The sequence below is a fragment of the Lycium ferocissimum genome, chromosome 6 (genome assembly GCF_029784015.1).
Source record: "Lycium ferocissimum isolate CSIRO_LF1 chromosome 6, AGI_CSIRO_Lferr_CH_V1, whole genome shotgun sequence".
Lineage (NCBI taxonomy): Eukaryota > Viridiplantae > Streptophyta > Magnoliopsida > Solanales > Solanaceae > Lycium > Lycium ferocissimum.
Genome location: NC_081347.1, coordinates 56,413,348 through 56,440,593, shown reverse-complemented (window position 1 = coordinate 56,440,593; position 27,246 = coordinate 56,413,348). Strand labels below are relative to the sequence as shown.

Sequence of the window (27,246 nt, the reverse complement as noted above, 5' to 3'; positions counted from 1 at the left end):
GCATCCAACCTCGTGACTTTGAGCCTGGGCAGTTAGTCTTGTTGTATAACTCTAAGCTGAAGATTTTTTAAGGGAAGTTGAAAAGCAAGTGGTCTAGTCCATTTGAAGTTGTTCGGGTAACCGCACATGGGGCGGTTGAGCTGAAACCGCTGAATGCAGAGCGAACACTCATGGTAAATGGGCAGAGGGTCAAGTACTAATTTGGAGAGGTCATCAATCCAGAGAAGACCTTGGTGGATTTAGAGAAGCTTGAGTAAAGCCTACGTCATGCTGCAACGCTAAATCAAGCGCTTCTTGGGAGGCAACCCGTGTTTGTAAGAGTAGCATGAAGAAAAAGAACAAAAAAAATGAAAAAGTGAGAAAAATACAAAAAGGGTCATGCCATGACCTTAACTAAGGCGCTGGTTGGGAGGCAACCCAACGTTTTTGTACATATAGGTTACATTTGTTCATGTTGCAGGACCAGGGAAGGAGGAGGACCACAAAACATGCGAAAAAAGTTGAAATTTGTTCCAGGTTTGATGTATGAGTTGGACCCTCGACGCAGGGTCAACGCTTGAACAAAAATTTCCTACAGCTGTTTTTTTCCAGCGTGGCACCGGCAACGCGGGTGTGATGCCTACTCTAATTTTTTTTAAAAAAAAAAATTCCTACAGCTGATTTTTTCACGTTGCACCCGCGACGCGGGTGTGACGCCTACTCTGATTTTTTTTTCAAAAATTCACACTACTCTATTTTTTTTTCAAAAATAAATATTCCACATTGGACTTGTGTCGAGGGGTCAATTCGCATGAGGCGGTTCGATTTTTTTTTTTTAAGTTTAAAAGGGCAGATCCGCCCCTCCCATTCCTATTCCCTCTTCCACTCAAAACACCTCTCTCTCTCCCCACCCCTCTTAAAAATTCGAATTCCTCCACTTCCCTTTCCCCAAAATCCATAGGAAACCCACATACAACTTCAAGAACTTGTGATTTCATCTCATAACATCAAGAGGTAAGCACCATCTTTTCTTCTTTTCACTTGTTCTTGAAAATTGAAGTTGTGAAAGTAGGGTTATTGGGTTTGCGCGAAATTGGGGCCGGGATTGGTATTGCTTGTTTGTTATTGATGTCTCGATCTAGAAGATAACTCCCATTGTAGAACGGAGGGTTTTAAACCCACCATTGTTTCTTAAAATTCAAAGGGATGATTCTATGCCCGCAAAGTGTTCGTAAAAATGCTCGAATGAATTTTTATGTGGAATTGTGAAGTCTTGAGTAGCAATATGACATTAAATAGTTGTACGAACCCTTGGACATCGATTGTGCGTAAAAAATTGTGAATTGGGTTGAGAAAAAAATCATGAACCACCAACCCAAAGTCCTAAAACATGAAACTAGTTTAGCTTCTTGATTTTTGTTTTTTATTTATTCTAGTCCAACTTAGTTAACTTCTTTGAATTCCTCTTTTGTAAGTAGTTTGAAGTAAGTATGGGGTCGGTTCAACCCCAACTTAGGTGTTAATTATGAAAAGGCCCGAAAAAAAAAGAATCAAAAAGTTGGGCCACACAACTCTAAACTTGAAAACATGGAAAAGACTTAAGTGTGGGGTCATTTCACGTCTCCTTTGTTTTTTTTATTGGATTCTTGTTTGGTATTGTGTTGTTTTGTAGGCAAAATGGCTAACGCCAAAGGTAAGGGAAAATCGGTACGCCACTTCTACCTCTCAAGGCGCAAAATGAGAGAGAGGAAACCCCCCCCCCCAAGCTAAAAAGACACTCAAATCACAATCGGCGGGGTAAGCAACCAACCGTCCCTATCCCTCATGCTCCATCGTCCAGGCCCAGGCCAGATGTCGGTGTATCAGGGGAGGATTGGCGCGACACATTCAACCCCACAGCCGGGTACATCCATATTGCAGCGCCACTTCAGGAATGTGTACAGTCGGCTTATAGACATAAGGTGGGTGTCCATCTTTGAGACACCGGGGCTAGTTAACATCGATCTTGTCCACGAGCTCTACGCCAATATCACATTTACTCGACATGGCACATGGGAGCCGACTATCTATTGCAGGGGAGGGGATATACCCATCTCACCATCTTTCTTATGTGCACGCTTGGAAGTCCCCGATTATCCTACCCAACCGCTGCTGGACTTCATTCACCAGCCTGATTACAAGACCATTTGGGAAACCTTCTGTGGTGTTGATTCCAAAGCCTCATAGGCCCGTTATGCGGGAAAATATCGAAAGCATAAGTACATGAAGATGAGTAATTTCAATCAGGAGGCGCGGGTATGGTTGCGTTTGTTGAATTACCGAATCTGGCCATTGGAGCACTACTTTGAGGTGAAAAAGGAGCAGGTCTGCATTGTATACTTCCTTATGACGGGACAGCCCGTTAACATAGGGTATTTGATGAAAAAGGTTCAATTACACACCCCGCTGAAGTTGAGTTTCGACAGCACTCTCACGGCTTACTTGATGAACTTGAATGACATATTAGCACAGCCGTCTGAGAGAGTGTTACCACCTCCTGAGGATGTCCTTGATATTTCAAATGTCAAGGCACCAAAGTTGAGCAAGCGAGCGAGGGCTTACACACTCGCCGAGGAGAGGGCGCCCAATCTACTTTGGCTGACGCTCACTTTATGGGGATGACGATGGCCGTCGAGCACTTCGACGTCGATCTATCCAGCGTGTTTGCTGCGGTCCCACACACCCTATACTCCAGAGCTCTTATGGGAAAACAAGCCACGCGGCAAACTTGCTGGTGAGGAGGTAGAGTCCCAGATGGGGGAAGAGAATGAAGAAGATGCTGCAATGGAAGCCAAGCCTGAGGATGGCGAGGTTGATGATTTTGATGAGGATGATTAGGCCCTAGTGGGCCCCAGGGAGTATCTCTCGCCTTACTTTTGTTTTTATCTTTCCATACGCATTGAGGGCAGTGCATGAAAGTAAGCGTGGGGTGCGAGTACGTCTCGAGATAGAGGATGTGTCATGACCCAACCCCGTGGGCCGTGACTAGTGCCCGAGCTGGACACTCATATACGTACCTATTAGATATAGTCAAACTGAAACTAAACACAATATGGAAGCTTGCAAAAATAAGATGTTATCTCAGAACGTCATATATATCAAGATAACCTGTCTCCTGAGGAGTCACAACTAATCAAGCATAACACAGTACGTAAGCCGACAAGGCTACCACTACGTACGGAAACATCCTAAAACAAGTCATATCGACACAGCTGAACAACACCTATACACAACCCACACATATGTCTACAGACCTCTAAGAGTATCAAAGTGAAATATGGCGGGACAGGGCCCCGCCGTACCCCTGGATAAACATAAATCTACATCAAAAGATCTGTACCAAAATAGTCTAGGCTCCGGAACAATGGAGCTCTCCAAGACAGCTGAGTAGAAGTCCTAAGCTGGAGGATCACCAAATCGAGTATCTGTACCTGCGGGCATGAAACGCAGCCCCCCGAAGAAAGGGGGTCAGTACGAGATATGTACTGAGTATATAAAGCATGAAATACAATAAAGAGGATCATAACTAAAATAGAGATTACAGGAGACAAGTATGACAATCAAGAAATCACTTTACCTGTGCCTTATGAAATGAAAATCATGCATAATTATATCATATACCATATCCAGCCCATTATGGACTTGGTGAATAAGTCGTATACATGTATACCATGCCCGGCCCATCATGGGACTCGGTGCCATCTGTTATATCCGGCATTTTTGCATATTTGGAAAACTTGAACATAATTTTGGTTTGTGAGAAATAAGGCCAAAATTTGGATTCTCTTAGTAAGTGTATGCCGGTTATGGAAATTTGAACGTGAAAACACCGGATAAGGCCTAAGGACAAATTTGGAAATTTTGGAAATTCGTTTCGGGAATTATGAAACAAGAATTGTTATGATTTGGGCTTGGAAAAAAAAAGTGAAAATTTAGGCCCAATCTTGAGGGGGTGGCCGGCCAACTATAGGCCCAACCCACCTAATTTATTAATTTTGCATGTGATTAAAATGCATATAAGGGAGGAAGAGCTTGAGAACCTTCAAGAAAACTAAGGAAAAATCAAGAAAAAAAAAAGAAAGAGGGTTCGGGTTTAGGGAGAAAGAAGAGAAAAAAAAAAAGAAAATTTTTCTAGCCCTTCAACCTTGATTCAAAAATTGAAATTTTCATATATTCTTAGTGAGCTTGGGATGCTCTACAAGTTGATATAACTTTCAAGACAAGGAAGCATTTCTTTTGGCAAGAGGAATTGAATTGGAAAAGGTAAGAATTCTTATATTTTGTTGAAGAAATTATGTATGTATTGTAATATATGAAGAGTGCATGAGAATTATGGAAGTTAGATGTATGTGTGCATGGCCGTGACTATGTGTGGGAGTGTGTGTAGCCGTGAGCATGCTTGGTTGTGTAGGTAAGATATGTTGGATTTTATGTTGTATTCTAGTTGTGTTTATGGAAGAATTCACATTGGAAATGAAAATAGAATGAACTTGATTGAATTGGAAAATTGGGAAGTTGGCCGTGAGCTATGGTGAAGTGGAAATGGTGGTGAATTATGTTGTTTAATGTGTTAGGTGTGTAGTTATGATCTTTGTATTGTAAGTGTAGGAAAAATGAAGTAAGATTGTATGAAAATGGAATGTGGAAGTTTATGTTGATTTAGTATGAATTTATGTAATAATGGGAATGAAATGTTTAAGGTGTAAAATATGATTAAGGTTGATGAATTTGGATGATGGAAATGAGTTATGAACTTGTATGTTAAAGATTGGAAGAATTGGATAAATTGTGATTTTGGTGGAAAGTTTACATGTTTTGTATACTTTATGTATATCTTGTATATGTGTGGTAGAAATGATTATGATATGTTTCCGAATGGAATTATAATGATTTTGATTAGTATGTTGGGATTGAATTGGAAATATGAGGTTGAAAATGGAGGTTATGACATTGTGTTGGAAAAATGACCAAATAGGTCATATTGCGTTTTATTGTGTTTGTTGGTATTGTTGTTGGTTGTTGTTGGTTATTCTGAGCCGAGACTAAGTCTCGGGGATGTCATAATTATAGGGGAAGTGCTGCCGGAATTTCGGTAGCCAAGTGTAACCCCGAGATTGAAATGTTAGTTTGCATGAATAGTAATTGGTAAGAATGACCATTTGCAGTTTTTGGGCGAAACGGGAATTGAGATTGGACGCACGTAAGGCGTAATCCAGGTATGTAAAGCCTTCCCTATCTTTCTTTGGCATGTTCTGAGTCTAATAGGCTTGACAGCGAGCCTCGATGACATTTACGCTTCTCGTAATTCGAGATTGAAATTGGCGCAAAAATGTCGATAAGATTGAACCCTTTTCCTCCAATTTGGCCTATAAGTATATAACTTCCATAAATGGAGTCGAAGCATTCTAAAATGATTTTGGACGACTCCCTAAGGTTTATTATCTATAATTTACGCCCTTTATTATGGTTGGTCCGAGGTGGGCCCACGATACCCCGATACTCCCGGTATGGTTCAAATCGATCTGTTTTTGTCTGTTTTTCATAGCTAACTCTTGATTATGTTCCGTCTGCTAACTAATAGGCATTATGACTGTCTCTCTGAGTCTGACTATTATTCCGACCTCTGGTTACGATTCTGGATATTACGTTCCGATATGATCCGCCTATTCTGATTTGATTTACCTTCTGAGCTATCTCGGTTTATGTGTCTGTATGTCGGTACGTATGTATATGGTTTCTCATTTGTCTCGTCGTGGATGTCCCAATGCTTCCTTCACTGCGCCGGGCCGGGTTCGTGATTCGTGCACCTCGGCTGCATTGTTCACCGCGTCCCTCGGATTGTGCGGGTCGGGTTACTGTCGTATCGATATGATCGATATGATCGATTATGTGATATTATGGGGATGGCGGCCGTGATGGCATTTGATACGATTCTGTTCGTCCCACCGCGTCCCGTACTACGAGGGCCGAGTTCGTTACCGCGTCCCTTATTAAGGGGCGGGATACGTACGTATGTGACTGGGATCCGATTTACGATATGTCCGTCGCATATGATTATGACTCTGCATGCGATTCTGTCATGCGCGCTTCGTATGTCTGATTTGGACTCTGATTCTGTCTGTCACATTTCTGTACGTCTGACCCGTATTCTAATTCTGTCTGCTATACATTTGAGATCCGATTCCTCGTGCGAGAATACCGTCCGTACGCTCCGTAAGTTCGACTCCGCTACGAATCCGATTCCCGTCCGCTACTACTTATATATATTAATTCGTCTGTTACGATTTTACGTATCTGATTCTGGTTATTATATTTATGTATATTATGTTTCCGCTTTACATACTCGGTACATCTTCGTACTGACCCCCTTGCTTCGCGGGGCGTATTACGTGCCCACGGTACGGACGCGCGCGCGCACGCGCGCCGGTTTAGGATATTGTCTGTCGTCCGGAGAGCTCCTTTCGATCCGGAGTCGATACTTTTGGTATATATCTTACATGTATTGTTACCGTATATATGATCATTTGGGTACGGCGGGGCCCCCCGTCCGTCTTCGATTCCGTCTTCGATTCTCGTTTGTATATTAGGGAGGTGCGACGTATATCTCGTGAGGTGTGGGTTGTCACTGTCTGGGTAGGTATGTGCGATATGTGATTTTGTCTGATATAATGGCCCTAGCGGCTTCTGTACAGGTTTCAGTACGTATATGTGTATATGTATGTTCGTGCGACGCACCTTATATCTGTGTGGATTTATGTATGTTTAAACGGAATTAGAAATTTGGTATGTCGGATCTGTTAGGTAGGTACGTATGGGTGTCCAAGTAGGACACCAGTCACGGCCCACGGGGTTGGGTCGTGACACCATCATTACATTATCATATCATATATATATACCGTACTCGGCCCTCTAGTGAGGGACTCGGTGAACAATGCAGTGAAACTGTGCACGAAAACATACCCGACTCGGGACTCGGTGAAAGATATAATAACAGTATGCACGAGCAGAGTAGTGGGCAACCATATGCAAACTAAATCATCAGCTGAGACTCAATAGCATAAGTAGAATGAACTAACACTTGAATATCAAAGACGACAGTCATGTCAAGTACCCTTTGAATGTCACTATGGATTATATCAAATAGAACCTCAGGAATCATAGACACGTATCAAGATAATATGAAATAGCTTATGGAAGTCAAGGACATTAGCCATCCTAGTGTCTCTAAGAATAGGAGCTTATACATTCGTCATCGGTTTATTTCATATAGATCATGCCAAATGAAAAAAGGGATAGCTTTACATACCTTTAACTCTTATCTGTGATACAATACGTATACGCTGCCCGAAGTACCTCAACCTCTATTAAAACGTTAAGAACTATGGTTAAGCTACGGAAAGGTTCAAAACGTATTCCAACGTTAGTAGCTTATTTCTAGAAAATTGGGCGGCATTTCCCCTATATTGTTTATTTCCCTCATATTCAAGCCAACTATAAAATGACCAAGTTTACATCAACAACCACACGTTCAAGTACTACATCAAGACTAGCCAAAACAAGATTCAAAAGTACTCCGAAACAGCCCGCATACATTCCAATCAGCCCACGCATTACAATATTCAATAATAGTCCAACAATTACAACAACATAATGCATAACCTTAACTACACTTAGTCCTCCAATTCAACAAGAACAACAAAGACGTCCCAAACAGCCCCTAATTACAACATAACAATGCTCGATAATCTCATGAACATCTAAGAATACGCCAGGCAGACCACATACGCTTCTTCCATCTGAATTTGTGAATCACATCAGCAAATACACGACAACAACATCAATTATTCATACCCAAGAAAACTACCTTAATATCACAACAAGTTCTTAAAACAGCCCGCAAAATAAATACAACTTCAACTTTAAAAATCAAATTCCTTCACTTTCATCATATAATCCATGACAACAATAACGACAACACTAATCAAAATTAATCCACCATTATTAAGTTAAAACAGCCCCAACACGGCCCGAACAGAACCTCAACATTAACATATACAATTTCTTGCATCCAATTCCACTTAACACAAATTAATCCCTTCATTACAACATCATCAACTCCAATTTCATGACAAAAAGGAGAAATCTTACCTCAAATTTAACTAGGACAGATTCTACAACAATTTGCACCATTTGCACCACTTCATTTTCTTCAACTTAACTTCTAATCTTGCTGCTCCCTTAAATGCTTAGAACACCTTAGGAATTTAATTTTTCTTGCAACACTTGAGGTTGATCAAGGGCTGCCATGGCCGTGAGCTTGGCAGCCATGGCTGTTCATACTTCCTTCTTCAATTCAAGATGAGATTTAGCAATTTAATGGTGTAAAATAAAGGCTGGCCGTGAGCTTCATAAAGCTGCCATGGCCGTGGTTCTCTCTCTCTCAACTTGGTGAAGATGAAAAGCTTCTCTTTCTTAATTCAACTATGTGAATGATGATCATGAATTATGAGTCATCTATGCTATTTATATGCTGCCCTCTAAGTTGACATATGCCCCACTATGGCATGGACCAATCAGATTTGGCCATGTTGTAGTGGGGTACATTTAGCACACTTAATTAATCCTTAATTATCAAAAATCCCCACTTAATAATCTAATCATGGTTAATTAATCCCTAATCTCCACTAATATTTCTACACTAATTGAATTTTACAAGCAAATCGTGCACTAATTAAAATCGGGGATTAAAAGTCCCTATCTCATATCCCAAAATAATCTTGTCCTTAAACTTATGTCGATTAGCTTACGAATAATTCAATGTACAAAAATGCGGGATATAACAGGATGCTTATGCCTTAGGATTTTTTTTTTTAGGATCTAATTCTAGTTAATCTTTCTTTTTAATTAGGATTACTTGAAAAAAAAAAGATTTTGTTTTTTCGATTAGGCCCTCAGTAGTGGCATGAGTCATCCGTTAGGATTTTCTTGTTGTTTTTGCTTCTTAGTCATAGAAAGGGCTTTTCCTGATGACGGGTGGACGACAACCTGCTTGAGGGAAAATAATTCCTTAAGATAATCTTATTCAAATGTGAAAGCATGCCTTAATATTGTATCACTTTTCTTGAAAGCACTTGCAAATTGTTTTTGTTTGACTCGTTATGACCCACTTGGCATTGTTGATTTTTATTGTTGTTTGATTCGAGGGACAACCGGATCCCTCTTGCGTTGATTGTGTGCCATGTGTGTGTAAGGTTTTGCATTTATATCCATGTTTGGTATTGACATCTAGAACTTGCTTTGTGTGTTCGCGAAGCGAAATGAATTTCGGTTGAGCCTAGAAAATGATAGAGGCCTTTCTTTGATTAGTCACTAAAAAGCCTAAAATATTTATCCTACCAACTTGTAAATAGCACCCTAATTAACCCTTTTGAGCCTTTAGCCTTTTCTTTGATAGCAGTTAATTAGCTTTTACCCCTTCATTAAAACTTGATTTTTGATCCAAATACTCTGTGAGCACTTTAATCATTTACATATATAATGGGAGTTGGTATGTGATTGAAAAAGGGGAAGTAGTTGTTAACTGTAATCTAGGAATACTATGGGAGCACCGAATGAAAAGAACTAATTCACTTGTTAGTTGGGAATTGAAAAAAAAAATTTGAAAAAGAAAAAAAATGTAGCGAAAAGGTTTCCCTTCTAACTTGTGTGACTTTTAAAAGAGTGGTGCTTAAACAAAGAAAAATGGGTGAATCGGGAGAAATTTGAAGGTCGGTTGGTGTTAAATAAGGGCTAATGAAGAAATAGTGCAAGAATGATAGAAGTATATGTATTAAAGTGCTTAGGGAGGTTAGTCACTATTATCCAAATAATTCCTACCCGTCCCTTAGCCTACATTACAACCTTCAAAGTCCTACTTGATTCTAGGTTCATCTTACTTGTATTAGTGGAGTGGTTACACTACTGGCAAGCCTATGGGACATCGTACCTTGCATGTGATATTCTTTGTGAGAGTGAGCGTAATTATTGATTTCAGGTCCATTGATTTAAATATATGTGATTCTTGAGAGATATGGACTACTTTCTTTTGGTGAGGGCACATAATTAGCAATAGAGTGGTGAAGTGTTGATTTCTTGATCATAAGAAGGTTTACATGCTTTAAAGTGGTGTCGTTGGGTCAATTGGTTTTAAAAGTGAAGTATTTTTCAGGAAGATGGTCATTGTTGCTAAAAATGAGATTTAAATCTTTGGCATGACTTTCGTGACTTGGCTCATTGTTTTAGTTTGGAAATCTTTCTTTTGGAGATAGTCATACTAGCTAAATCCCATTGTAGACCTATTTGAATGAGTTTAGCTAGAAGTGTAGTTTGCCGTTGGTTTGTGGTTGCTCGAGGGCGAGCAAAGTTTAAGTGGGGGGTGGTGATATTTGACACAAATATCTATGTTTCGTGTCATTTTACATCCTATTCTTATGACTTTTATCGCTTAATCTATGATGAAATCGTCGTATTTTAGCTTATGTCTCTATATTTCATATGTATAGGTACGATGAGGACAAACAATAGGAAATCGAGTAGTTTTGGTTGATTCAGGAGGTGATCTTGTGCTCACGAGTAAACGAGAGGAGCGTACGACACTTAGAAGATTTTTTGGAAAGAATTGAAGGAAATTGTGCTAGCCCCGTGTCGCGGATGCAACGCGAGGTGACACTCAGGCGTTAGGCCCCCGTCGTGGGGCCATGACAAAAAATACGAGCTGCAGAATCTTTGACGATCCGCGTCGCGGGCTCAGCACAATTGAGGGCCCAAATCACTGAAGACCTCACGTTGGACCCGCGATGCGTGGCCAATGCGGGAATGCCCAGTTTTGTCCGATTTTAATTAGGATTAGGACCCTTTTATTTGGTTAACAACCCTAAACTATAAATAGATGTTTTGTTCGTTATTAATGACGTGCTGGGATTAGTCCAAGACTTGTAAGCCGTCATATTACCTTCTCTCTAGATTTTATTTTATTTTCATCTTTTTCAACCCTAGTTTCTTCATGAATTCTTATTGTTCATTGAGAATCATGAGTAGCTAAACTTCTTAATTCTAGGGTTGTGGCGAAAGACATGATAGTTGGTTTGACGACAATTATTATCTATTGATTTTCCGTATTTTGGGTTGCTTATTTATTCTTGGTCTTAATTGTTTGATTATCTGGCCAATAATTGAACACTATCTGTGGCGTGTGAATTGAACTAGGGATAGAGAATTTGCATGTGTAATAAGAATAAATAGGGCTTGTTCGATATAATCGTTTGGCTAATGAGGATAGGAATATACCCTTTAGCCTTGCTTAGTTGAATACGGAGAAGTAAATGCGTTCTTGTTACCTCTGGCGACCATAGGGACATAGGCGTTATAGTAGCATTTACAGGCTTGTGAGCAACTCGGAAGATACTCATAAAGTTATAATTAACCCTTCAACTAGCAACCCAGGAAATAAGATAGGTAAAATTGTCAGAAGATCAACTGGATTGTCGAAAGCCATGACCCTGGAACTTTCTCTCATCTGATAAATCTTACAGTCTTTGTCAAAATACTCTCAGTCACAAAAACACCCATCACAAATTGTTTACTTTTCAGTTTTAGTTTAGTTACAACAAACACCTTGATTTTCACTTTCTTGAATAGTTTTATTCGAATTTGAATTAGTTTAACAGTAGAATCTATGTTTCTGTGGGATCAATATCTAGACTTAAAAGTCTATATAACTTGTACAACCGCGTATACTTGCGTGCGCGTTGGGAGCAACAATCTCTTCAACTTGGAATTTAGATAAGGGAAGAAGCTCTCTCTATATATGGGGAGGAAAGCTTCCTCTTGTGTACTTAATCACTTCCAAATTTTTATTACTCTGGGAGATGTGTGGCACTTGGTGGGTTAATTTCAACACAATTTTGGTCACTTTCACGAATTTAATTTGTTAGACTGTTCACACTTTAATTTTAATGTGGTATTTGCCTTACTTTCCAATCACCACTTTAATATTCCCTTCCATCATCACTAAAATATTACTTTCAAATTAACATTTTAAACTTTGTATACTTAGTCAAGCATATTTAGTTATTTGGACACTAGAGGGAAGAATTGATCCTTTATCTATTAGTGTGGTGGGGTAAAAGTGAACTACTTGGTAATGACGAGGTGTAATTTGAGGCCAAAACCGAAATGAATGACAAAATTATCTATTTCAAATAGTTAAAATAGAAAAATAAACCAATTTCTGTAAAATTAAATAGGTTGATAGGAGGGCCTTTATTTATTTTTTTATTTTTTAAATTTAAATACCCAGTTGCCAAATTGTAGCTTTTTTCTCTCTTGAGTTTAGACACCTTGTCTTCTCCACCTAATTGTTTAATCTAGAAGAGTAAAATGTGAAAGTAAAGACCAAATCTATGAACTGACCGTTACTCGAAGCAGTAATTTTACAATTTTCATTAATGTCCCTTGTCTCGACTTACACGTGTTATTTTAAATTTTGGTATAAGTATACATCGGGAACCGGCATAAACATGAAAAAGACATCAATAACGTACAGACTAATAGATGTTTCCTCGTCGGAGGGTTGTTAAAATTATTTCAAAAACCGACCCAACCTAACCGAATTGATTTTCAGATTTTTTAAAATGAAACTGGGGTTTATAATATTAACTTATAATCGTACCAAATAATTAGGTTAGTTTTTTATTTTATAAAAAAATACCAAATCGAACCGAACCGAACCGTCTATATATATATATATATTAAGTTTAAAATTACAATTTATAAAGCATTAAATTTTTTACTTTGGGCCTTGGGTTTTTGGGTAAATTACAAGTAATATGAAGACCTACACTACCACTGTAAAACAAAGGAATTGCATGTTATTTGTGTTTACTGCTTAGAATTTGAGATTATGCATTTCGTCTTAAATCTCAACTATAGTTTTTTAGTTTTTATTCTCAACATTCTTGTTTTGTGTTCAACAAGAAGGTAACTGTACGAAAGTAAATTTTTACTCTTCTTCCTTTTCTTTCCTTTATATTTTGTGATATTTAGTCAAATCTCATCATATACTGTCCCTCCTATATAATCGTATTTCGACCATATTTTGTTTATAATCACACTCTTTGATTTTTCATTAATTAATTTTCTTTATACAAAATAATGACAACTTCATTTTTTTTTTGTTCTTTACAAATGTAGAATTATAAGTGCAGTTTTCGTAATGGCGTAAAGTATGACTATTGTTGATTTGCTGTTTGACTATTGTTGATTTGCTGTTTGATGTTGTACTGCTTTGCTACCTTCTAGTTGCTAGTTACATTTTTATTCCTTTAATTTATATAGCTTTTAATTACTTTATGCTACTTGCTAAGTATATTTTTTTGGAAGAAACAAAAAGGATTACATAAGGCTTAAGGATCGAGATATGATGACAAAAAGTTAAATTACCCATTTTATTATATAGGAATCAGCAATATTTTTTTATAATATTATATAAGTTGATGTTTTAAAAATAAATTACCGAAAATTAACCGAACCGTACCGAAACCGAAGAGAAACCGAGATGATTGGTACTGTTTCGAAAAGTTCAATTTTGGTTATATTCATAAATTAACCAAAAAAATAGTATGGTATAATTTTTACAATAAAACCGTCCGAACCGTACCATTGACACCCCTAGTCGTCGGTGTTGTGTTTTTTTTTTGGGAGTTTTATGTTATATATTGGCATAAACCCTAAATCCGCATCTATGGTGGTTTTCTTATAATTTTTTGTGTGGAAGTATTTCTTCTCTTTCCTGTTCTTGAGAAAATATTTCTCTCTTTCCTTTAATTTACATAACATTACTGATGGAGAGCATATTCCAGTTTGACAGAGAGAGGAACCTTATATATTAGGGCTTTTGGAACTGTTACTACACGTTTCATCAGCGTGCAGAAGTTGGGAGGAAGTGAAAAGTTTTATAACTCGTTAATAACTTCTCTATATTTAATATGACTTAATTATTTATTGAACCAAAAATAACATATTACACGTGGCTATATATTCTTATAAAATGTCAGTGTCAAAACAGGTTGTCCCGTAATTTTTTAACAAATTGAGTGAAATAAAGAAGGATCATTTCCTCCGCTTATCTTCAGGAGAATTTCAGTGATTAAGTGTTTATCCTCCCCAATTTTCCCTCAATTGTTATTATGAGAGCTATAGTTGAACTTGGGTAAACCTGATTCTGAGGATACAAGTGAAATACAGTAGCATTTGTTAGTAGATTTACAAAAATGCTGCTATCACCGAGCTATATCGACTACAACAATTGTGTACATTTGGTCCCACCAACACAAAAAATGATGATGCAATCTGTGGCAGAGCCACACTATGCCGAGGGTGTTCATCCGAACCCCTCGGCGGAAAAAAATACTATTTTTATAAGGTTAAAATTATTTTTTATGTATATATATTAGATGTTTAACCCCCTTATGCTTCTTCGTATGTTTATTTTTTTTATATTTTGAATCCGTCGGCGGAAATCCTGGCTCCTCCACTGGATGCAATTATTAAACATTTGATCTGCAAAGGATTGAGATCTTACGTTGATATATCATATTCAGTAGTCCTAGATGTTTTATCTTGAATTTGACAAGACAAGTAATGGTGGTAGCATGAAGACGACAGAAGAAGTAGGTGCCATTAATGAAGCCTTATCTACAACTACTTTCTCTCAGTTCTTCTTCTTCAAGAAAAAAAATTGACTACAGTATTATGGAACATGAAAAAATCGTTATAAAGGGTTATTGGATGTGGCGTGCACTTATGAGTATTTCTTTTGGTTTAGACGCAGGTTCGGCATAAATTCGTAATGTAGAAATTGTCGGTAGGTGTTAATTATAATGCGTGAATTGAAAATATAGAGATCTTAATGCAGGGGTTATAATATGGGAATTGTAATGTAGACAAGACCCATTTGCTCTATTTTCATAGGTTGATTTATAAACAAGATTGAAAAGAAATTTGACTCACCTATCGTTCAATTACGTATTACTCCTTGTTTTTGTGATGCACTTCAATTGAACAAGTAATTTAACAAAAAAGAAAAAAAATTGAAACTTCTGACTGAAAACAAGTCCTAAATATTTTGTGTGGCTATAAATCCTATTATTAAGTGTAAATATATATTTACAGTTAAATTATTTCTAAATATGAAAATATATCTTTTTTTTTAAATAGACTAAAAAAAAGAAAACATATCGATAATATATATGAATGTGGATTCTCTTGCTTGCTTTGATCTGATTCTACTATGTCTAAAACGAGTTTGATTGTTATTAAGCAAGCTAAGACTTTTATTAGAACAAGATTTAAAATGACACTAACACATTAATAACTGTCTTTGGCGCCCTCTTCCAGGGGACTTGGGTCGGTCCACTAAGAACGCTTCTCCCGACTATAATTCAAACAACGGAGCTGACAATCAATTATTCACTAGCTAGTAACATAACTCAGCAATAACGAAAAATACAATCACTTGCTGCTTTGGATGAAAGAAGAAAATCGTTTAATCAGATCTCTAGCTCTCTCAGTTTCAGGATCCTCTAGAAAAAATGAATGACCTTCTCCTTCTACCTCAATGAAAACCAACTCTCTATTCCATCCACTTTTCTTCACACCTTCAACAAATTGTACCACCATTTCTCGAGGAACCATACCAGCTTTCTCAACAATACACATAAGCAACTTTGAGCATCCTAGCCCTGATAAACTAGGTGCCATTTTATAAAGAGGATTTATCATTGGACAATCAAAAGGAGATCTTAATTTTGGACAAATAATATTGGCCCATAACTTGTAAGCCAACAAATTCTCCACGTCAACATTTTCATGTGGGATCAAGAAATAAGGACAAGCAAGAATAGAACCATTTATTTTAACATCGCAGTTTGATTTTTCTATGCCTGCTCTCATTACCATATTGAAAACTATGTTGGCCCCACCACTTTCACCAAATATAAACACCTTACTAAAATCACCGTGACTTGTTAGCCATGAATCTTGGCTGCTAGCCACCCATTGAAGGGCAGTCCAAGAATCTTCATAAACCATCGATACGTCATGTTCTGGGGCTAATCTGTAATTAAGAATGATAAAATTAGCTCAAAAAAATATGATCGCCTAATTCAACCCATCTAGAATCTGTGTTAATATGTAATCCAAATTGACCAATGAGAAATCTCAGTCATAATATTTTTAAAAAGATGTTTGATATGTTATACTCCCTCTGTTTCAATTTGTTTGAACCTATTTCCTTTTTAGTTCGTGCCAAAATGAATGACCTCTTTCGTAATTTGAAAACAAATTCACTTTATGAATGATTTACAGCCACACAAATTTTCAAGGCTTATTTTGAACCACAAATTTCAAAAATCTTCCCTCTTTTTTAAATATCGTGTCCAATCAAATGAGTTCATATAAATTAAAACGGAGAGAGTATATAGTCATAAAAGAAGAAAAAGTTTTATTAAGTATTTAAATAAATTAAAAGTTTTATTAAGTATTTAAACAAATTATAAAGAAACAAATAAAGAAATTAAAATTTATTAAGAATTGAACGGGTTGAGTTATGACTCGTTCCTTAGCTTATTTCTACCCAAGTAAGTTTTGAGAGGGTAATTGACCAGCCCATTTATTATCATAACTTATATCGGTTGCTCAAATTTAACCCAACCAGTTCATTTGACACCCTTACCTGTAATCAACAGACACAACAATTGAATTGGATTTAGAAACCAGAAGATTAAGGAAACGGTGATAAATGTTAAAAAAAGCTGATCCAAGAACAAGTCCGCCACCATGATAAAATACTATAATTGGAAGTTTGTGGTTTGTGCACTTGTTTGGTAAATAGTCTGGCAGATACATGAGAGTTGATGGTTATATCTTTAGAGTAGACACCTGTGTCAGGATCTGAATCTGGTGCTGGTGGGACGTAGAACATGTTGTGTAAATGGTAGAAACGTTCAACGCGGCCATTTTTGTAAATTCGGAGATGGGGATAGTGATCAGTGACAATCTCATTATCCTCACTAGCCATTGTATAACACAAGAATAGAATTCACAGAAAAATGAGACCCGATTTTGTTTCACTCTCTTTGACTAGCAATTTAGATTGGGAAATAAGTTCTCTATATATAGGGAGGAAACCTTCCTTCTGTGTACGGTACAATTTTTATTACTCTGGGACCTTCCAAGATGTGTGACACTGGTCTATTTATCACTTGTCACTTTCAAGAACTTAATTTATTAAACTATTCACACTTTAATTTTGATGTGATATTTGCCTTACTTTTCAATCACTGCATTAATATTTCCTCCCATTTAAATTAATATATGTTGAAAAACTTACGGAAAATACTTGATCACGAATCTTATCGGAAAATACTTGATCACGAACACTATAGCGAATTCTTGAAAGCTTGAGGAGCGTCAATTATGACACTGTCCTTAAGGATATTTTACTCGGTATGAATGTATTCCCAAGATTCAACAAGCTCTTCTAGTTTAAACTATGTAAGAATCTAACAAAGATTTATCTTATAAAAAAGCCAACACACGAAATAAAAGGACTTAAGTAAATTACTAAAGGATTTTTCTCTGTTAGTCCATCCTTCATAGAAAGCCAATGAGAATATAGGCAGCGAAATGGCAGAGATTAACATATGATATTGATATGTGTAACCTTCTCAGACATAGTGAAAGTCATTCAAGTCTTATTCAAAGCTAATGAAGAATATGAAATTAACGTTAGGAACATAATGACTAGTAATAGCCATTAAAGAATTTGTTACAAAGAAAAGCTAACGTTGGAATTGACTATCAAGGCTATTCAAAGCTTTGTATATTTGACAATGAATTATAACATTAAATCACATAATGGCTAATTAAGAGTTTGGTCAATTTGAATATAAGATTCATTTTAATGGAATGAATTTAGATAAGATTTTCTTTTTGATATATCACATGAATTTCTTCAACAATATACACTCTCAAATTATTACTAATATTTTAAATTTTGTACTCAATTAAGCGCAATCTCAAATAGTTTAAGGCAAAATTGGCCTTTTTTTTTATTTTTTTTTTTATTTGACCTGATGTCAGTTAGCGGGGTGCGAGAAAGTGAGCTACTTGGCTAATGATGACATAATTTGAGGCCAAAAACGAAATGAAAGACAAAGTTATCCTATTTCAAATAGTGAAAGAGAAAAATAAACCAATTTCCCTAAAGTAAAATAGGCGGATAGGAGTCTAGGACATCAGTAGCCCCTTAAAATTTGAATGGCTAGTTGCCAAATTGTAGCATGGTCCAATCTTTTTTCTCTCTTAAGTTTAGACACCTTTTCTTCTTGGTCTTCTCCGCCTAATTGTTTAATCTAAAAGAGTAAAGTGTGAAAGTGAAGACCAAATCTATGAACTGACAGTTACTCGAAGTACTAATTTTACAATTTTCATTAATTCCTTTTGTCTCGACTTAGAGCGTTACTTTAAATTTGGGTATAGGCATAGATCGGGAACCGGCTTAAGCCATGATAAATACATCAATTACTTCGATCCATTTTTACTTGTTCAATTTTAAAAAATTAGGATAGAATTTATCACTTAATTTCTAATTCTCCCTTATTGTTAACTTTAATCATTTTCTAATGCTATTTTTCAGGATATTGAATTTATTATAGCCAAAGGTTGATATAGTAAACTTATCATTTTTTAATTGGCAAAATACATCAAAACCCCCCTGAACTATACACGAAAAGTCGATATCACACCTAAACTATACGGACGACCTATTACACACCTGAAATATAAAAAAGTGATATTATTTACCCCCTCACGGACATTTAACCGATCTCGTGTGTGAGGTGTTCCACACGCGCGCGACACGTCGACAACACGTTATTTGCTTTTTCTCTTACTTATTTATTTGTGGGCCCCACGTTTTAAAAAACTTTTCCCTTTTCATTGTGTCTTCTTCACTGTGCCTTCCCCTGTTTGTTTCTTCACTTCATCTCCCATGGAGATGAAGTTTTTTAAAAAGTTTTTCCCTTTTCACTTCATCTCCATTAGCACAGCCCCCGCCCTTCTTTTTCATCTTCATTTCCTCCACTCCCATTCCACCACCACCACGACTTCTTCTCCTCTAACGCCACTCCCAAAATCCTTCGTCTTCTTTTTCTCCATTTCACCGAAATTGAACAAATCCGTATTTTCGTCCCACTTACACTCAAATTTATCCAAGATTAAGAAACAATGCGTAACTACAATGAAGAAATTGCACGAATTGCCCTTCAAATGAACTTTTAACAACAATGAAGATATTGCACGAACTGCCCTTCAAATGGGAAATTTTCATTGCACGCACTTACTTCAAATGGAAAATTTTCTTCATTGTTTAACAACAATGAAGAAATTGCCGAATGCCTTCAAATGGGTGAAGAAGGGTTGCACGAACCGCCTTCAAAGAATTTCAAAAAAAAAAAAAAACACCACGATGGGGCGGCGGCGTGGTGGCATGAACGGAGGAGAGAGAATAAAAAAAAAAAAAACGGGGAATGAAGAGAAGGGGGAGGGGCATGAAGATGGAGTGGGGGGGGGGGGGGTTGGGTTGGGGGATGAAGAAGATGAGGGTGGCATAGGTTGGGGATGAAGAAGAAGAGGGTTGGGTCGGGTGGAAGGGTGGGGATAGGGTGGGTGGGGATTATAAAAATATATATTTTGTAATTAAAAAAAGAAAATAATAAATAAATTTTAATTAAAACGCGCTTATTTTTCAATTATTTTTATAATTTGTGCCACATCACTTTTGTCGGGTGGTATTAATATCACTTTTTAGATGTTCAGGTGTGTAATAGGTCGCCCGTATAGTTTAGGTGTGATATCGACTTTTCGTGTATAGTTCAGGGGAGTTTTGATGTATTTTGCCTTTTTTAATTACTCCATATCTCAATGTATGTGGCACAGTTCGAACTTTGAAAGTCAAACCCTTTAGTTTTTACCTTGAATTGCATGGAATCTTTAAGTTTTTTTTTTTAATTAAAATTTATATATTTGAAAAACTATATAAAAAGTAATATAAGTCACAAGAATTGATAATTCAAAATATTTAAAAGACAAATGAAAAAATTACGGTCAAAGAGAGACTTGTTTGAATCTCGAAATCCGAAAGGTGCCATATAAAATGGGATGGATGAAGTACTTCTTTAGGATCTCTTATGAGTAAAAATGAATATATCTTGTAAAAAGGTCATAAAACTAAAACAAAATTGTAAAGAGCTAAAAATTCATTTCTCCCGCACTTTTTAAGGGGCGTGTCAAATCAAACATAAACAAGTAAAAATGGAGGGAGAGAGAGAGTACCAAGATGTTCCGTCATGCTGCTTTTGTTTTTCTCGAAAAATTGCGCTATTGGAGTGGATTCATTTATTAGTAACCAATTAACATTAACATATAAGTATATTGGATTAAGATGGTGTTGGGATTGACTTATTTGAAATATTTTTTTGATTTTTAAGCTCTTTTCTATTTTTTGTGGTATTTAAAAAAAATAAAAAGTTTTTTTAAGCATCTGCGTTTAGTCCAAAACGGTACAAAAATAAGCTAAACCACAAAAAGCCAATCCAAACCCCCTTTGACTAATTTTGCAATTGTTTTAATTTTCTAAAAAAATTAATATCTTTTTTAAGAGGTGACATAGAATCTTATCTCCTTTTGTTCGAGTGGGAAGCCGTGATGTAACAAAAGCCTAAGAAATTACGCAATATCATCATTTAAACTATTTGGAGTGTCCAAAGGTTCTGGTTTACCAAAATTTTAAAATACGCTTCTTTTGGAAATTTATTTGAATAACTGGACTTTAAGAAAAATTAAGGCCTTGGGTAAGAGGGGAGGGGGTTATAGTAATTGTTTGTATTTAGTCAAATTCCTTGAGAATGCTCTTGTTAGTATAACATAACTAGTTCGCATTTGGGTAATTTTTCAAAAATGCTTTTGAGTGTCGAATTACGAAAAAAGACTTATAAAGATTCATTAAATTATTCAATCCATTTTCTATTATTGATATTTTATGACTTATTGTATGACCAATTTCTGGCCGGCCTATCACTTGAATAGACATTCTTATCACTCCTAATTCTAATAATTTTCTTATTTGTATCTTATGATCTTCTGAATCCTGCTCAGTATAGTAGCTTCTATAACTGTTGGTTTATAGTATATTATGGCTTTATAACATCTAATTTACAAATCATCTCATTATTTTCTCAATGCTTTAAAGGTTTTCTCCTATAATCTCTAGTTCATTCAAAATTCTAACTATTTTATCTTCAAAATTCTAACTATTTTATCTTAGTAATTATTCATATCTTTTCTATTCTCCTTTTAAATCATGAAACATATATGTGTTGACACCTAATTTTTGACCTCCCGGGATTTGTTTTAATCGCCCAGAGTCCCTGGATTCGAATAGAGCAAAATATCTATTTTTTCTGAAAGTAGAAATAATTTTTATAAATTATTTAGAAAATACCTGCCATCCCTAATTTGGTATGGTAATTTCTAAAAAAATTCTTATAAATCACTTATAAATTAATTGGCACATTTTACAAAATTATAACAATTATTTTACTTAATTTGTAAACTAGCCAAATGGACAAATTGCAAGTATTTTACTCTATTCAAAATTCAAGGAATTTGATTGATTAAAATAAATTAATCATTTTTCCCCAGTTCTCATTTAGTCAAAACTATTAGAATTTTTGCATATTTAATTGAGCAGTTAATTGTGGTTAATTTTAGAAATTACTTATTTGATGGCTATAATTCAAAATAATCAATTAATAGCCTAACAGTGTCCCAATTGGAAATCATTTCCCATAAATGAGGTTACTATTGCAAAATTACTTCTAAATTGCTTATTTAATTGAAATATAACCTAGCATGAAAGGACCAAAATCATTGGTCTAATTAATCAAGGTCGTTACTGCAAAGTCACTTTTAAAAAGATGGTCAATTGGACCAAGAGGTTAAAATTGAAATAGCCTAGTCTTAAGACTAAGTCAATTAAAGGCCTCATTTACAAAAGTAGACTTTGCTTGTTCAATTAACTCTAATTAATCCTGATTAAGGGCCTAAACTAGTAGTCTTTTTCTAATCTTGGTTATTTATTGAAATTAGTGTCAAAATCCTGCTTATATACGTATGTATATGCTGATATACATATGATATACAAGTATATCATATGTATACACATGTATATCAGATTCAGGCCCCATTTCTCTTAAAATTTGGCCAAGCCCAGTCCAAATTAGGACCAGACCTGGCCCAATTCAGTTTTTAAGGGGGAAAACCCACACCCTTTTCCCATTTACCACAAAACCAAATGACCCTTAGGTCTTGGTCTTCTCTCTCCCTCTTGAGAAACCCTAGCCGCCTCACCTTTCACTCCCTCTCTCCTACATCACTCTTGCTGGAAATGGCAAAGAAAGGGGTTTGCTGGAAGGGTAAGTATTTGGATGGCCGCGAATGGCAAGAGCATTAATGGCTCTGCCATTTCTCAACCATTTCCACCCAAAGACAACCCAAACACAGTATTATCTTATGCTTTTTCACTTTTTCTGCATCTTTACAATGTTCACTACTGAATTTCTTTAATGGCGTTTGTTTCTACCTCTTTTGAATACTCGTCTTTGATTAGCTCTTGAGAGGTTCTTTGGATTGTGCTAGTTTAAAGTCAAAATCTGACCCTTTATCCTTCCCTACACTTGAATCTGGACCATTGATGCTCATTATGAGATTTGAATCCCACAAAACTGAGCTTTTCCCACATCGATTCAAAATTAGGGTTTGGAGAATTGGGGATTCTATAAATACAGGATTTATTTTTCATTATTGGACACACTTTGACATCTTAACACTTGAAAAACTCTTATTTTTCGCTTGTTATACATTGAATACCTAGGGTTTCTAGCTTAAGTGCTTAAGACACTTAATTTTCAGTGAGTTTAAGTTTTAAAGTTTTAATTGGTTTATTTGCTTTGTGTGGTCTGTTGTTGATTCGAGTTTTGGGGGAAAGAATCGGAGTCTCCTAGTCCAATCTCGACCAAGGCTGCACCAAAAATAGGTAATTCCCTTTCTCTTTTATTTTATTTTCTTTTTATATGATTACATTCCCTTTTTGTGCTTAATTATTGGTTCAGTTCAGTTTAGCTTGCTTGTGTCTGTTTCTTGTTTGTTTGTTTTAGTATAATTGTTATGGTTTAGTGTTTAAGTACAGTAATTATATCCTGTTTATCATATTAGTTGGTTCAGTCTAGTTGTCATGATTTAGAGTAGGTTTTATCCCTTGTTTGGTTTAGTCACTATTGCAACATAGTACTAACTTCATGTTGGATGTTACCATGTAAAATCAGTATGAACACTTATTTCTTTGCTTAGTCCAGTTATTTGGTTTGATCAACACCATGTCTGATACTGGTTTCCCTGTTTGTTAAGTTGCATTATGACTAAGCTGTGGGGGTTGATCCTGTGGGAGAATCAGCCTAGTTTCAGCTGGTCTAAAACATGTCCCAGTTGGCCTAGTCTTATCTAACTCAGTTCAGTGCACTTAATACCTTGCCAAACTTGTTTTACTTACCTTATCTTAGTCTAGTAGGAATGATACAATTTCTTGCTTCTTGAATCTGTTAATCTACCATGCTTGGTTATGTTATGTTATTTAGCTGCCTTTGAGTCAAGCCATTGAGTTCAACTATGTTGTGCAATCACTCTGTGTATTGAGACCACCATGTTTACTCATAGTTGAGTTTCCCTGTTCTTTTGTTGTGTTAGGATGGTTAAATATCTAGTTCTTGTCATGATATCTAATGCCAATGGTCCTTGTTTAAACTTAAAATGTTAGTTCTTCATTCTCCTATTTTAACTTCCCTTTTAAAAAATAAAAGCAACTAATAGGAATAGTCCTAGTTGTTGTATAAACATACCTGACTCAATACATCTTGTTGCTTGATGATTATGGATCTCTGTCTCCCAAAAGAGACATGACATATACCTGATCTAAGTGTTCAGTGTTTACCAACTGGCCTTACCTTAGACCTGTACTTGTCTATATGATACTGATACACTTCACTTGGTTTGTGGTTGTAAGAATAGGTTAATGTGTCTGATTAGGACTTATAGGATTCAAAATATTTCAAGTATACCTTGACTGAGTCTTATATGTGTTTGAATGATATGATTACGAGCCCGTTTGGATTGGCTTATAAGCTGTTTTCAGCTTTTTTTAGTGTTTGGCTGGCCAGCTTAAAGTCATTTTGTGCTTAAAATAAGCTCAAAAAAATAATTGGACACATTTAACTTAGTTTATCTAAAGCGGCTTATAAGTGAAAACGGCTTATAAGCCAAAAAAAAAATAAGTTGGACTACTGACTTATTTTTTTTTTTGCTTATAATTTTCAGTTTTACTGGGGGCTCTTCTTGTCTAAGTCTTGACTAGAATATTGAATACATGCAGTTTAAAGTCCTGTGCTTGTTGGGTTTGTCAATCTATCTTATTTGATCCTGTATGTGCTCAGTGTTACAAAACATGTCCTGCCTGAATTATCTCTATGTTGAGTTTGCAAAATTCCTTTCTCTGAGTCCTATATGTTCACTGCATAATCAAATATGCTTGATAGGTCATGTATATATGTGTATATGACCAGTATACCTTGGTCTAAATACATTGATGAGGAATTTATGGGGTCAATATAGATTAAGCATGAGCCTTTCCTAGTGTTAGCCATGCCTGGGATTCTTGGAAACTCTTAGAACTTGTGCAACATTGGGAAAAAAGGGGCAAGAGCTTTTTAATATTATCCGTCTAACTTTCTTCATGAATGTATATACTGTGGTATACTCAAATACATACATATATCATGCAAATCATGGCTGACCTTGGTTCAACCAATGAACTTATAAGGCTGATTGGGCCTTAGCCCAGTTCTGTGCAATTTAAAGTTATCTAATTGCATGCCCTTAAATGTGCATGGTATTAATTTTTATCTCCTTTGCTATGTGAAATCCACTTGCCTTCCTGGGTCCTCCTGCATGCATACAGGAATTGGGCTGAGGCCCAATTCCAATTCTGTTCAAGGCTGGATGATTATTAAAAGGGAAGCTAATATATTTTGAAGGCCCAACCATGGGTGAAAATGGTGAAGGCCCAGCCATGGGTGAAAATGGCACTAATGGGGTGGGTAGCCCATTAGTTGAGATTCCCCTCCCTTTCTTCATTTGATTATTTGATGTATGGGTTGTAAAATTAAACCTTATTATTAGTGAAACCCTTATGAGTGTAGAGTAGGATTAACACTTAGTTTAAATAGGCATTTAAACTAAAATTGGTACAAATCTTTTTTTCTTTTAAATCCTAACTCGATAAAAAATAATCTTAACATGAGCACTCTCGGATTTTTAGATCAAATAAAAATGATTTTGGAGCACAAAAGATGGTAAAGATTTTGCTGAAATATGATCACAAAAACTGGACGTTGGTTGATTGGGATAAATTGGTTTTAAAACTGGTCATGACAAAGGTGTATTTTGGACGAAAAACTGAGTGTCAAACCTGAAACTAAATGATTTTTTCTGGGCTAAGGAAAATGGTACGTTTGAGGAAACATTTTTGGCTAAATCGACAATTCAATTTGGACCCGGAAGTCCGCTTAACATGAACTAAAAATGGGGACATTTTTTGACATTGGGCCCGAGATTAAAAGCTGGAAACTATTCTTATTACTGGGCTTGGACCGAATTGTCATACGTTTGGACTGTTGAGTTGAAACTTACGGCACTTTGGACCTCAAAAGGGATTCTGAACGGAAATAAATTCATATTGGGCCAAATGGAGGTTTGACGGATTTGGACTTGGAGTATTGGTTGAATTATGGGCTTCACTTTAAAATTTGGACTTAATATTTGAAGGACTTGTGCTTTATAAATATATATATGTAAAAAAAAGGGAATATATCGCATACTTTATATATATATATATATATATATATATATATATAATATAATATATATATATGTATATGTATATATATATATATATATATAAAACCCGTAAGTACTAAACTCATCTCGTTAGGAGTAGAATAGTAGCGACTCTACACGGGAGCGATCCCGAGTGTGTCCTAGTCCGAAAACGACGTGAGTTGAACACTTGCGCGGATTTTTGAACCAAAAAACCCTTATTCGTAAGGGGACTTTTTCCCAAATTTTTTCTAAAATACTTGTACTTATATGATGCTAAGAAACTTATATTTTTGTGGAAAATATTTTACAAACACATAATCAAATAACATAACCTTACAATGAAGCTCGTAGGTCAACCGTATTCTACGGATCCTTAATACCAAGGTGAGTAAAACCTTCCCTGGGGGATTACCAGAACCCTTACCTCGATCTTTGGTACCTTATAAGAATTTTTCTCGGTCTGAAAAACTCTTAAACCCGGTTTTCCTAATTTTCCTTTTGAATAAATTAGGTGGCGACACTAAAAACTAAATATCCAATTTAGAGCACCAACAACCTCGGATTACTTTTATGCCTTAACCCGTGTAAAAGAGAACCGTAACAATATGTATGAAGTTTGGTTCGGCAGTCCCCAACTTAAAGGCCTCTATGTTTGAAGGTTGAACGATCTAAGTTAACTTTAAATGACTTATGAAGTGGGCACGGCCTAGTTTGAAGTTACGTTTGTATTAATCGTAAGGCCAGTGCGATATAAACTACACTTTAAAGACAATAGCTTTATCAGCTTTTGTACGTAACAATAAGAAATAACCTCCGGAACATAACTAGTTATGCATTTAGTTAACATGCTTTATCTACTAGAATAGTATAGTAAAACTGGCCAGGTCCATGATAATTTTATGGATAGTGGCTGAATATTTTGTTAAGTCTATCTCTAGACTATTGGAAAACTTAATTAACAACACAAGATCGCAAGTAAATTAATAGATGATGATCAACAATAAGGGCACTAACCTTGTTCTGTTGGAAGAATTGATTGAAGGAGACAAGATCTTCTAAGCCTTGAAGAATGCACTTTTTAGTCATTCTTTTCTGAGATGGAGAAAAAAGAAAAGTAGCATCTCTTCTGGTTTAGTGACC

The 27,246-nt window shown here is 36.0% G+C and overlaps 1 pseudogene; it reads right to left on the bottom strand.

Annotated features, from left to right (window-relative positions):
• Positions 1–15,292: 15,292 nt before the first annotated feature.
• On the bottom strand, positions 15,293–17,202 carry LOC132060829 (2-hydroxyisoflavanone dehydratase-like; annotated as a pseudogene).
• Positions 17,203–27,246: the final 10,044 nt, after the last annotated feature.